The 9,456-nt window shown below is 33.1% G+C and overlaps 1 non-coding gene across 1 annotated transcript; it reads left to right on the top strand.

Moving 5' to 3' along the window:
* Positions 1-8,439: 8,439 nt before the first annotated feature.
* Positions 8,440-8,511, top strand: Trnad-guc (transfer RNA aspartic acid (anticodon GUC)). Its single transcript has one exon. It is a non-coding gene; the product is annotated as a tRNA-Asp (tRNA).
* The last annotated feature ends 945 nt before the right edge of the window (positions 8,512-9,456 follow it).

The following is a 9,456-nucleotide window of genomic DNA, read 5'->3' as shown; positions in this document are numbered from 1 at the left end:
TTCGTTCGATGAAAAAAAAGTTTTTTAATTATTACTGGTTTATTTTGCCCTTCTTTTAAATGGTACAAAAGTTATACTGATAATATTAATTTATAATAAAGTTATATCGCGTATAGGGTGGGGTAATTCTGTGGTGAATTTTGGCAGCCCCTGGGCCTTTTTACTTGCGTTTTTATCTTAAAAAAAAAAAAAAAAAAAAAAAAGATTATAGTTGGATTTTTTTTTTTAATAAGCAATTTTGGAGTTTCATTATCTGACATATACAATTTCTAAATAAACAAAAATAAAGAACCTTTATCATGTACCTACTTGTCACGGAATGAAGATGGTTTGTCAAACCGAGTTTTCATTTTAACGTCGTCGCTGTTTTTTCACTTATCGAAAAACAGTGAAATTTTCTTTTCTTTAATAAAAAAAAAAATCTGCTCGACGTGAAAACGACTGTTTTTGTTTTAATAATAATTTTTTTTTTCAATTGTTCAAAAACATGTTTTTTCCAAAAACTTGAGATTTGTCATATTTATCATAAATATGTTTATTTTTGTTTTAGAAATTGTATATGTTGGATAATGAAAAACGAAATTTGCTTATTAAAAAAAAAAAATTATACCTATAATCTCCTTTTGTTAAAGAATGAAAAAAAAAACAGTAAGTAAACATTGGACCGTGCATAGGTCACGGAGAGGAAGAAGAAGGCCTGTTAGCTGAAAAATGCCTGCAGGAAATGTAGGTAAAATTTGTCAGACTGTCAGTACTATATGAGGGCCATTTCAAAAAGATCAATAAAACATTTTTGAAAAGAAAAAAGAACAGTTCGATTAATACTGAAACTGAATCTTATTCAATATAAAATATAAATATTATATATATGTACAATTAAGTAATTTAAAGAAATATACAATTTAATAGTGAAAACAAAATGCATTAAGAATTTAGGAAACAAATAATTAAAAAAACATTAAGCACCAACAATGAATTATTTTTAAAGTAAAAACGAACAATAAATAATTTTAAAAATGAAAACCAAAGATAAAATACAAAAACTTGAAATCAAACAAAATTAAAATACAAACAAACAATAACAGTTATTAGTGCAGAAATATTTTTTAATTTAATTTGCACGTACAACAATGGCCACCACTTATTGCTTAATATCCGGATAACTGCTTATTTGCGGAAAATAATCCTCGTCGCTTATAATTTTGTTTTTAGGATCATGTGACAGATTTAAACCGAAAGGAAAAACTATATGCTTTGGCAAAATTGTAAAGTCGGAAATCTATTAAATTATGATAATTACTCGGGAGAGATAACTTGACGAGGTGCCGAGTGGTTAAGGCGATGTACTGCTTATCCATTGAAGATTCTTCGTGTGAGTGCGAATCTCATCCTCGTCGCTAATAATTTTGCTTGTGAATCAGACGTGATAGATTTGAAACTAACTTAACAGCAAAATTGTAACGTCGGAAATATAGTTATCATAATTAAGTGCGTGAGGAGACCTGGAAAGGTGGCCGAGTAGTTCAGGCGATTGACTTCTAAATCCTATGAGTTACCCTGCGTGAGTTCGAATCTCATCCTTGTGGTTAATTTTGCTTTTGAATCAGATGCGACAGATTTGAAATAAACAATAAAAGGATACGCATTACAAGATGTCTGTATGACTGCTACCGGAACCGGTTACAACTCAAATAGTTTTTTTCTTTTTTTTTTTTTTTTTTTTTTTGCTTCTTGAGATTGAGTCGACAAATTCTTTTTTATAAACATGTCGTTTTAAGTAAAAACGATATTACATACTTAATTGACACACCAAAAATATATCCAAAATTTCCGAAAATTTATCGAGTAGAAGTTAAACGAAATTCATACAGCTGACTACAATTTGATTGTCTTCAAGTCCAACGTAAACAAGTTCTTGATGAACTGTCCCCCTAAGTAATCAAATTCATAAAATTTCCACTACTTACGCTATAATCCCATTGACTAATTTATACCTATTAACCCTTATCCTTGAGTGGCCTCCAGGCCTTGATGAGTGGACTCTTGTAAAAAAAAAAAAAATAAATAAATAAATATATATATATATATATATATATATATATATATATATATTCTATTATTCGTAGGTTTTAAGAGTCAAAGAGCTTCAATTATGTATCAAGTGCCTTGGTAGTCACTCAGAATAAGAATGTAAGGGGAAGAAGGGATTTCCTTACGCATGCGCTAGTTGTGTGTTAAGGACTCATTTTTCTGTAATGTGCCCTAAGACATCAAAATCCTTTGTAGGAAGGACTTCCTTAATTGATGGTGAAAATTGTATGTTCCCTGTTATCAGCGTGTCCTTGAAAAGTAAAGGATCCCCAGTGTTTTTCTATTGCATTTTAGACACTGAGAGTCAAAAATTTTCTTCTCCCAGACTATTTTGAAGAAACTGAAATCTAGGGAAAAATTAGCACCTAGGCCTGTAATTATGCCTGTAAATACGTTTATTGGAATGAGGTCTATGGACCTCCTAGAGCTCAATATCTCTATAAAACTGGGTTCTCAAAAATCTCATTTTGTTGTCCTGTTCATGGACAGCCTTAACTTGAAATTTTAAGTTGACAAATTTGACAAGATTACTGCTAACATAACTGAGGTAGGTTTTCATCTGTCTGTCATGGATAGAAAGCTCTAAATGACATGGTCAGCAAATAAAAATTTCTGTGTGGTTCCATGTCTTAATGGGACCGCTTAGAAAATTTAAAATACAGTTATCCGCTTCGGGGATGGGCATAATTTTTTGAAGCCCAAATCAAATAAGGGAACTCAGAATGAGTTGCCTCCCTTTGATCAAGTTTGCCAATCATTAACTGCTTGTTCTTCATATTTGGTGGATAGCGTATTAAATCCTATCCCTTTTATTCCGACCCGCTTGGTCCATTTTTTGAAGAATCTTCCGTAGAACAGGAAGAATAGAAACTTTTCTTTCCCTAGATTCTGTTGGAATCATGAAAATGCTAAAGTGTCTTTGTATGTTGAAGTGAAGATAGCTGAATTAAAAAAACAAAAAAAATTGTACTAAAAGATGAGAAATATTATGCGGATCTGTCCTGTGACTATAAAAGTTGGCACGGGTAGACTCAAACTACTTGCCCTCCTTGAAGATTATGCAGAGGGTGGTCGTTTGTTTGAAGAAACAAGGTTTATATAATGAATATTTACAAGTGCTCGAAGATTATGAACAAATAGGTATCGTTAAACCTTTCTCTATTACTCCTGGTGAGTACAACAAATACTGTTGGATTCTTCATAGATGTGTATTTAATTGTTTTTTCAAAAAGCAGTGGGGGGGGGGGTTAGGGTTAAATCATACCGTTGCTTCAGTCAATTGCTTGGGTTTGCTCAGGAGAATCTATTTCCTCTCTAGAAATGTAAAGTATAATAACAATCTATTACATTACCAAACTCATTGCACATAACAGCTGTTTCCACACGTCTATAATCACCAGGTTACTATTTAGTTAATACGTACCAATGATTTTAATGAACTATAAGCCATCGTATTTAGTAATGAACAAAGGGGAGATAATTGGTGCAATACAAAAGTAAAGTCAGTCTTATCGAACTTATAGGGTAATTATGTCCATTCAGCATTGTAATAGCCTGTTGTATTAGTTCACAATCTTTTGGTTTGCGCTTTTGAAGCTTTTATTTTTCTATTTCATTTATAGTTGTTTATAATACATTCATGGGACAAAAAAGCAAAGTAAAGTACAGAACATATCTGAGCGCCTGATTAAATGGTCGAGGAGTGGTTATGCCCATAAAAATGGCATGAAAACAATAAAGCAGATTTTACTGAATAATAAAACCGATTACTAAAAATACAAAGGAAAGTGAAATGCAGCAAAGACTGGTAACAGGACTGCTGCTTGACTTATTTTTGGCCTTCAGAAAAAATAACTGTCTTTTTGGGAGACCTCCGTAAGGCTTTCTTACAAATTCGCCTCCATACTGAGCAGAATAAAAATAGATTTTATTTCCTTCTTTTTGAGAAAGAAACCGAATCTGTTTTTCTAAATGAGAAATTGTGCACCTATAGGTACAATTCAACCATTTTTGGGTTCAATGCCAGTCCCTTCATCTTGAGTTACATAGTCAGCTTCATGCTGAGATTTCTTCCGTAATGACCAATTTTTATGTGGATAATTTAGTCACCACTGAGCATGATTACGAATCGCTCCTTGCAATGTATAATACCGTTTGTGAAAACACCAAACTTGAAAGATTGCTAGGGGTTACATGTATCGTTGAACGCTAGGTGGCCAAAAAGTGGGTGATCATTTTACGTTAAATTTATGTTGGAAAGTGATCTCCTACTCTAAAATGTTAAATTTTATGGGGTTTTTTTTTTTGTTTTTTTTTTAAATTTCTTCTTTCATATTTATAAAGGCTGTTTAAACGTATTGTTTAGTTCTGGAGTGACAAGGATGACCAACGACCCCCACAATCCCCCCCTCCTTTTGAGTTGGCCATGTGCCTAAGTTTTTTTTATTTGTTTTCATGCGACTAATGGCTATCGGTCTTGTTTTTTGTTTTTTTTAATTATCTCACGTCGTGAGTGACTACCTAATCATGGTCAAAATGCTACTGAGTACCAACTAAAGATGTACCCTTTTTAAAGATGTTTGTGTCTGTTTTGAACGAATATCACATTGAAAATTGCCGCAGACATGTAGTTTTTATGATATTAAGACCATTATTATCCAATGTATTCTTTAATAGTTTACAATAAGCTCCATTTTTTTTACCGGTTGACCATAACAAATCGAAGCAAACATGAGCATTTAAGTGGTAAAAATGACATCTGCACAAGCCTTTTCTAGTCTCACACAAAAATACGCGTTCACATCTCAAGCTATATTACGTCATATACATACGCACACACAAACATACGCGCCATGTCCACACACGTACATATATTCACGTTTGCGTACATACACTCCCGTGTATACACACACACGCTAACGTACACACATGTACTCACATACGCGCACATGGACAACGCCACTTCCCCTTTCAAAGGAAATCCACACATGCGCAAAAGACCACCGGAAACAACTATAAAAGCAAGAGCAATAAGCAGTTTCTTTTCCGACTCGCTTTCCGAGCCGAGTGGTCGGCACACCAGCCGCCGCCATTTCGGCAGGCGCATGCACCTCACGTCACTTGCTACCATGTGGGGCAAAAAGCTAACAAACAGTACGTACACCTTATACACTTTCTATCTCCATGAACTGGATTGACATTCTCACTCTTTCTCTCTCTATATATACAACTTGTGCCTGAGAATACGTTCACGTAGTTGACTGCTAACATGGCGCACAGTTTTACTGATGTCAACCCTCTATCTTTTTCTTTGTCTACACGCTGGACTATCATTTCTCGTTCCACTATATTGCTCACTTTTTTCCACGCGCGAACAAACGATAGTGAGATGAACACACATTTCCTTTTCTTTCTATACTACCAGTCCTGCAACAAACGATGGTGACACCCGCGCGGACATGAACACGTGTTATACCTAAAACATTCATTTTTCAACAGTAAATTAACGACACGTTTTTTTATACAGCAATAGAGTTTTGTTTCCTTCATTCCATTCGTTTCATTATTTTCTTTTGTAGCAAGTTAGGATATTTATATCCTGGTCCGCAACACATCCACTGAAAACTATTAAAGAATACATTGGATAATAATGGGCATAAAAAAAAAACTACTTGTCTGCGATAATTTTAAATATGATCTTCCTTCAAAATTCAACTTTTTAAGGGTAAGGCTTACACACCAGCATTTTGACTGGGATCATTTTCGATTGTGCACGCTGCACGGTTTTAGCGTCACAAATTCACTTTTCAATTTGGTACCGTTCTGCGACCAGAGCACCCAAGTGTTGTAATTAAACAAAACGGCTACTTTTTTTTTTTTTTTTTTTTTACACAGTGATCACCACTTACCAAGGCCCGGAAGCCACTCAAGGATAAGGGTTATTTGCTCAACATAGATAATTATGACATCTTAAAAGGGTACTTGTACAGTTTAAGACATTAAAAAATGAAAATATCGGGAAAAAAAAGGTTCTTGTACGTATCCGAAAAAAAAAAATCCATTTAATTTGATTTAGTTTTTATTTTTCAGCAGAAAAACACGTTTTTTATGAGAGCGCGTTGAAGTCAGCCATTATGAAATTTGTTGAACACGCCACGAGGAGATAACTCCAGTTAAAGCGCCGATACTTCCTCCCCATCTTTATTACTAGCTTTTCTTCCTAAAAATCGAACCTTTTGCTCGGTATCATAAATTGTTTTTCCGCTGTAAAATAAAAACTACTACACCTCCCGCCCCTCCACCGCCTCCCACCAAATGTAAACAGAATTTTTGTAAAATATTAAACAGTTCTTCTGCTCAAAACAGTTAATTAAACTGCATAAGCACTTGTTAAAAAACTATACGAGTTCTATAATTGAATATCCCCCTCCAAAAAAAGAACGAAAAACAAATACGCAGTCCCCCACCCCACCCCCACCCGCCTAAAAAAAAGATGACCATAAAGTGAGTGCATTTCTTCATATCTTGGGAACTACTTGTTTCTTGGAATTTTAAAAGTTAGTGGTAATTTTAAAGGATTTTCCGAGTGTGGAAAGAAAGCCCCAGCCCCACCCGAAAAAAATCGTGGCCACAATTCGGGTGCTCATTTTACGTTAAAAAATACAGGAAAGTGATCGGCCCCACTTTATAAAACCAACATTTCTTCATATCTTAGAAACTAGTCGTTTTCCGTAATTTTGAATGTTATTTTCGTTTTCAGCGACCCCGAAACCCTTAAAGAGTGGTAATTTTCAAGGAATTATCGAGGGTGAAGTAATTCTTCATATTTACCTGAATTTTTTTTCGGAGAACTTCGTTCCATAACGAATACGTACAATATAACCTTTTTTCAATATTTTCATTTTTTTAATGTCTTGATTAAACTGTACATTGTACAACGTACCCTTAAAAGCTTTCATATTATTTGTTTTAACGCAAATAGGCCACAAATGGTTGGATAAAACAGATTAAACTGTTTCTTTTTGTTTGTTCGTTTTAATAATTTCCCAACGCTATTTTCAATGTTTGTGTAGATTAATGACGTTTTAAACCATCGCGTTTCAGGTGAAAACCTTATTAGTTACTTAGGGTTTGTATTACTGTACAGATTCGAAAATGTTGTAAAAAAAAAAACAAAAAACAAATATATAACAAATAAATGTTATCAAAGGTAAGATAAGTTACTTTTCTTCCAAACTGGATATATTTTTCGTGTTTTTATTCAATGTAACATGTTTATTGAGCTCGAAAAACATACAGTGCTTACCGATGTATTGGAAAATTCAAAATGGCGCCCGACTTTCTCTTTAACACGATAAGTTTGGGAAAAGGTGTTATAAATAATAAACTAGGCAAAATACTATTAAAACCCACCGAATATATGTCAACCTATGTCACGGTAACATATATTGAGCGAATTTCTAACAGTATTTTGTCTAGTCTTATATTTATAACACCTTTTCCCAAACTTACAGTGTTAAAGAGAGAGTCGGGTGCCGTTTTGAATTTTTCAATACATCGGTAAACACAGTATGTTTTTCAAGCTAAATAAACATGTTACATTAAATAAAAACACAAAAAACATATCCAATTAGGCAGAAAAATAACTTATCTTGCGTTTGATAACATTTATTTCTTTTTCGAATCTATGTGTACAGTAATACAAACCCCATTTATTTGTTATATATTTGTTTTTTGACAACTTTTTCGAGTCTATGTGTACACGACACGACACCCCATTTATTTGTTATATATTTGTTTTTTGACAACTTTTTCGAATCTATACAGTAATACAAACCCGTTACTTACGTGTGACATGGCGAAATTAGCATATTTAAAAAAAAAAAAAAAAAAAAAAAAAGCGAAAAAATGAAAAGCCTGTAAAAAAAAAAAAAATTATAAGTAACAATAAAATGTTTACTTGAAATGCGTTGGTTTAGAATATCACAAATTTGTATTTTCTTAAAAATGATTTGTCGTCAATAGTTAGGATTATTCATATCGAATAACGAAAGATAAAAATGTACTATAGTAAATCACTGTTTGCGTACGAAGGCAATGTTTACGTTTTTGTTGTAAGCAACAGAATTTATTCGTTGCGATACGGCATCAAAATGGACGTTATTTGTTATTAAATAAAACTAAAGGAATATTTAATCTTTTATTCAAAATTGCGATAATTAGACGTGAATTAGTATTGACTTACGTTTCGTAATAAATGCATAAATTAAAAAAAATATATATTTTCGTGTAGATAATAATCGATCTGTAAAGTATTTAATTGCTTATGAGTTCAGGTTCTTCGTGATTTCCTCGGTAGTATAGTGGTAAGTATCCCCGCCTGTCACGCGGGAGACCGGGGTTCAATTCCCCGCCGGGGAGACATATTTTTTTCACAGTTTTGTTTATATTTTATGATTTTAATATTTATTTGACTAAAGTCATTTATTTTAAGTATAAAAACAAATAAAAAATAATAATCTGTGTAAGCATTAAAGATTTTTTTTTTAGGGGGGGGGGGTAAATTTTAGGTGCTTGTGCATCTATGTTACCACACTCTTTTTATAAGCATTCTAAGTTATGTTCAATTTTTACGATACTTTTTTATCAAATTGTTTGGTGAAAGTACAGGATACTTACAAAACATACTCTCCTCCACATGTTAGTAATGGCTTTCTAAATGATAACGTTCTTATTTCAGCATAGTAACAGATACCCAAATTATATGAGGAATCTTTGAGTTAAAATCTATAGAGAAATACACATTTTGCATTGAGAAATACACTTTAAATATGTAAACATTAGGAAATGAATAACAAAATATCCAAAATGGCCGTCTATTTGGATCAGATTGGATAATTTTACAAAATGTCACTGGAAACGGATGTTTTTAAGGAAAACAAAACTCTGCGAATATTTCAAAACTTTTATAATGTACATAAAAACATTTACTAAACTATGTCATTATGGAATATTTAGAAGCGAAAAACTATGTCTGACAAATGATGGCCATTTTTCACGAGCACAAATTTGAAGCTACTTTCTAAAATTGACCTCCACTTTCATTTAAGTTTTTACACCTATTTTTTGGATATTTTCACTTATTGCAGTCTTCAATTCTCCATGTGAGCTAGGTTTCCCATCATAGATGCGCGATTTCAAAAATCCCCACCGATAAAAATCACACATGGAAAGATCGGGTAAGTGCAGAGGCCACAGGAGATCCCGAAAGCGTGATTAGGGAATGCAGCTCAAACAGTAGTGATGGACGCTTTCACTGTATGAGCAGTGGCCTATCTTGTTGAAACCACATTGATTCCTCTTTTC

Source organism: Euprymna scolopes, chromosome 29 (genome assembly GCF_053919585.1).
Source record: "Euprymna scolopes isolate OS-2025 chromosome 29, ASM5391958v1, whole genome shotgun sequence".
Classification (NCBI taxonomy): Eukaryota; Metazoa; Mollusca; class Cephalopoda; order Sepiida; family Sepiolidae; genus Euprymna; species Euprymna scolopes.
The sequence above is the reverse complement of the archived record's forward strand: the minus strand, read 5'-3'. Positions and strand labels throughout refer to the sequence as shown.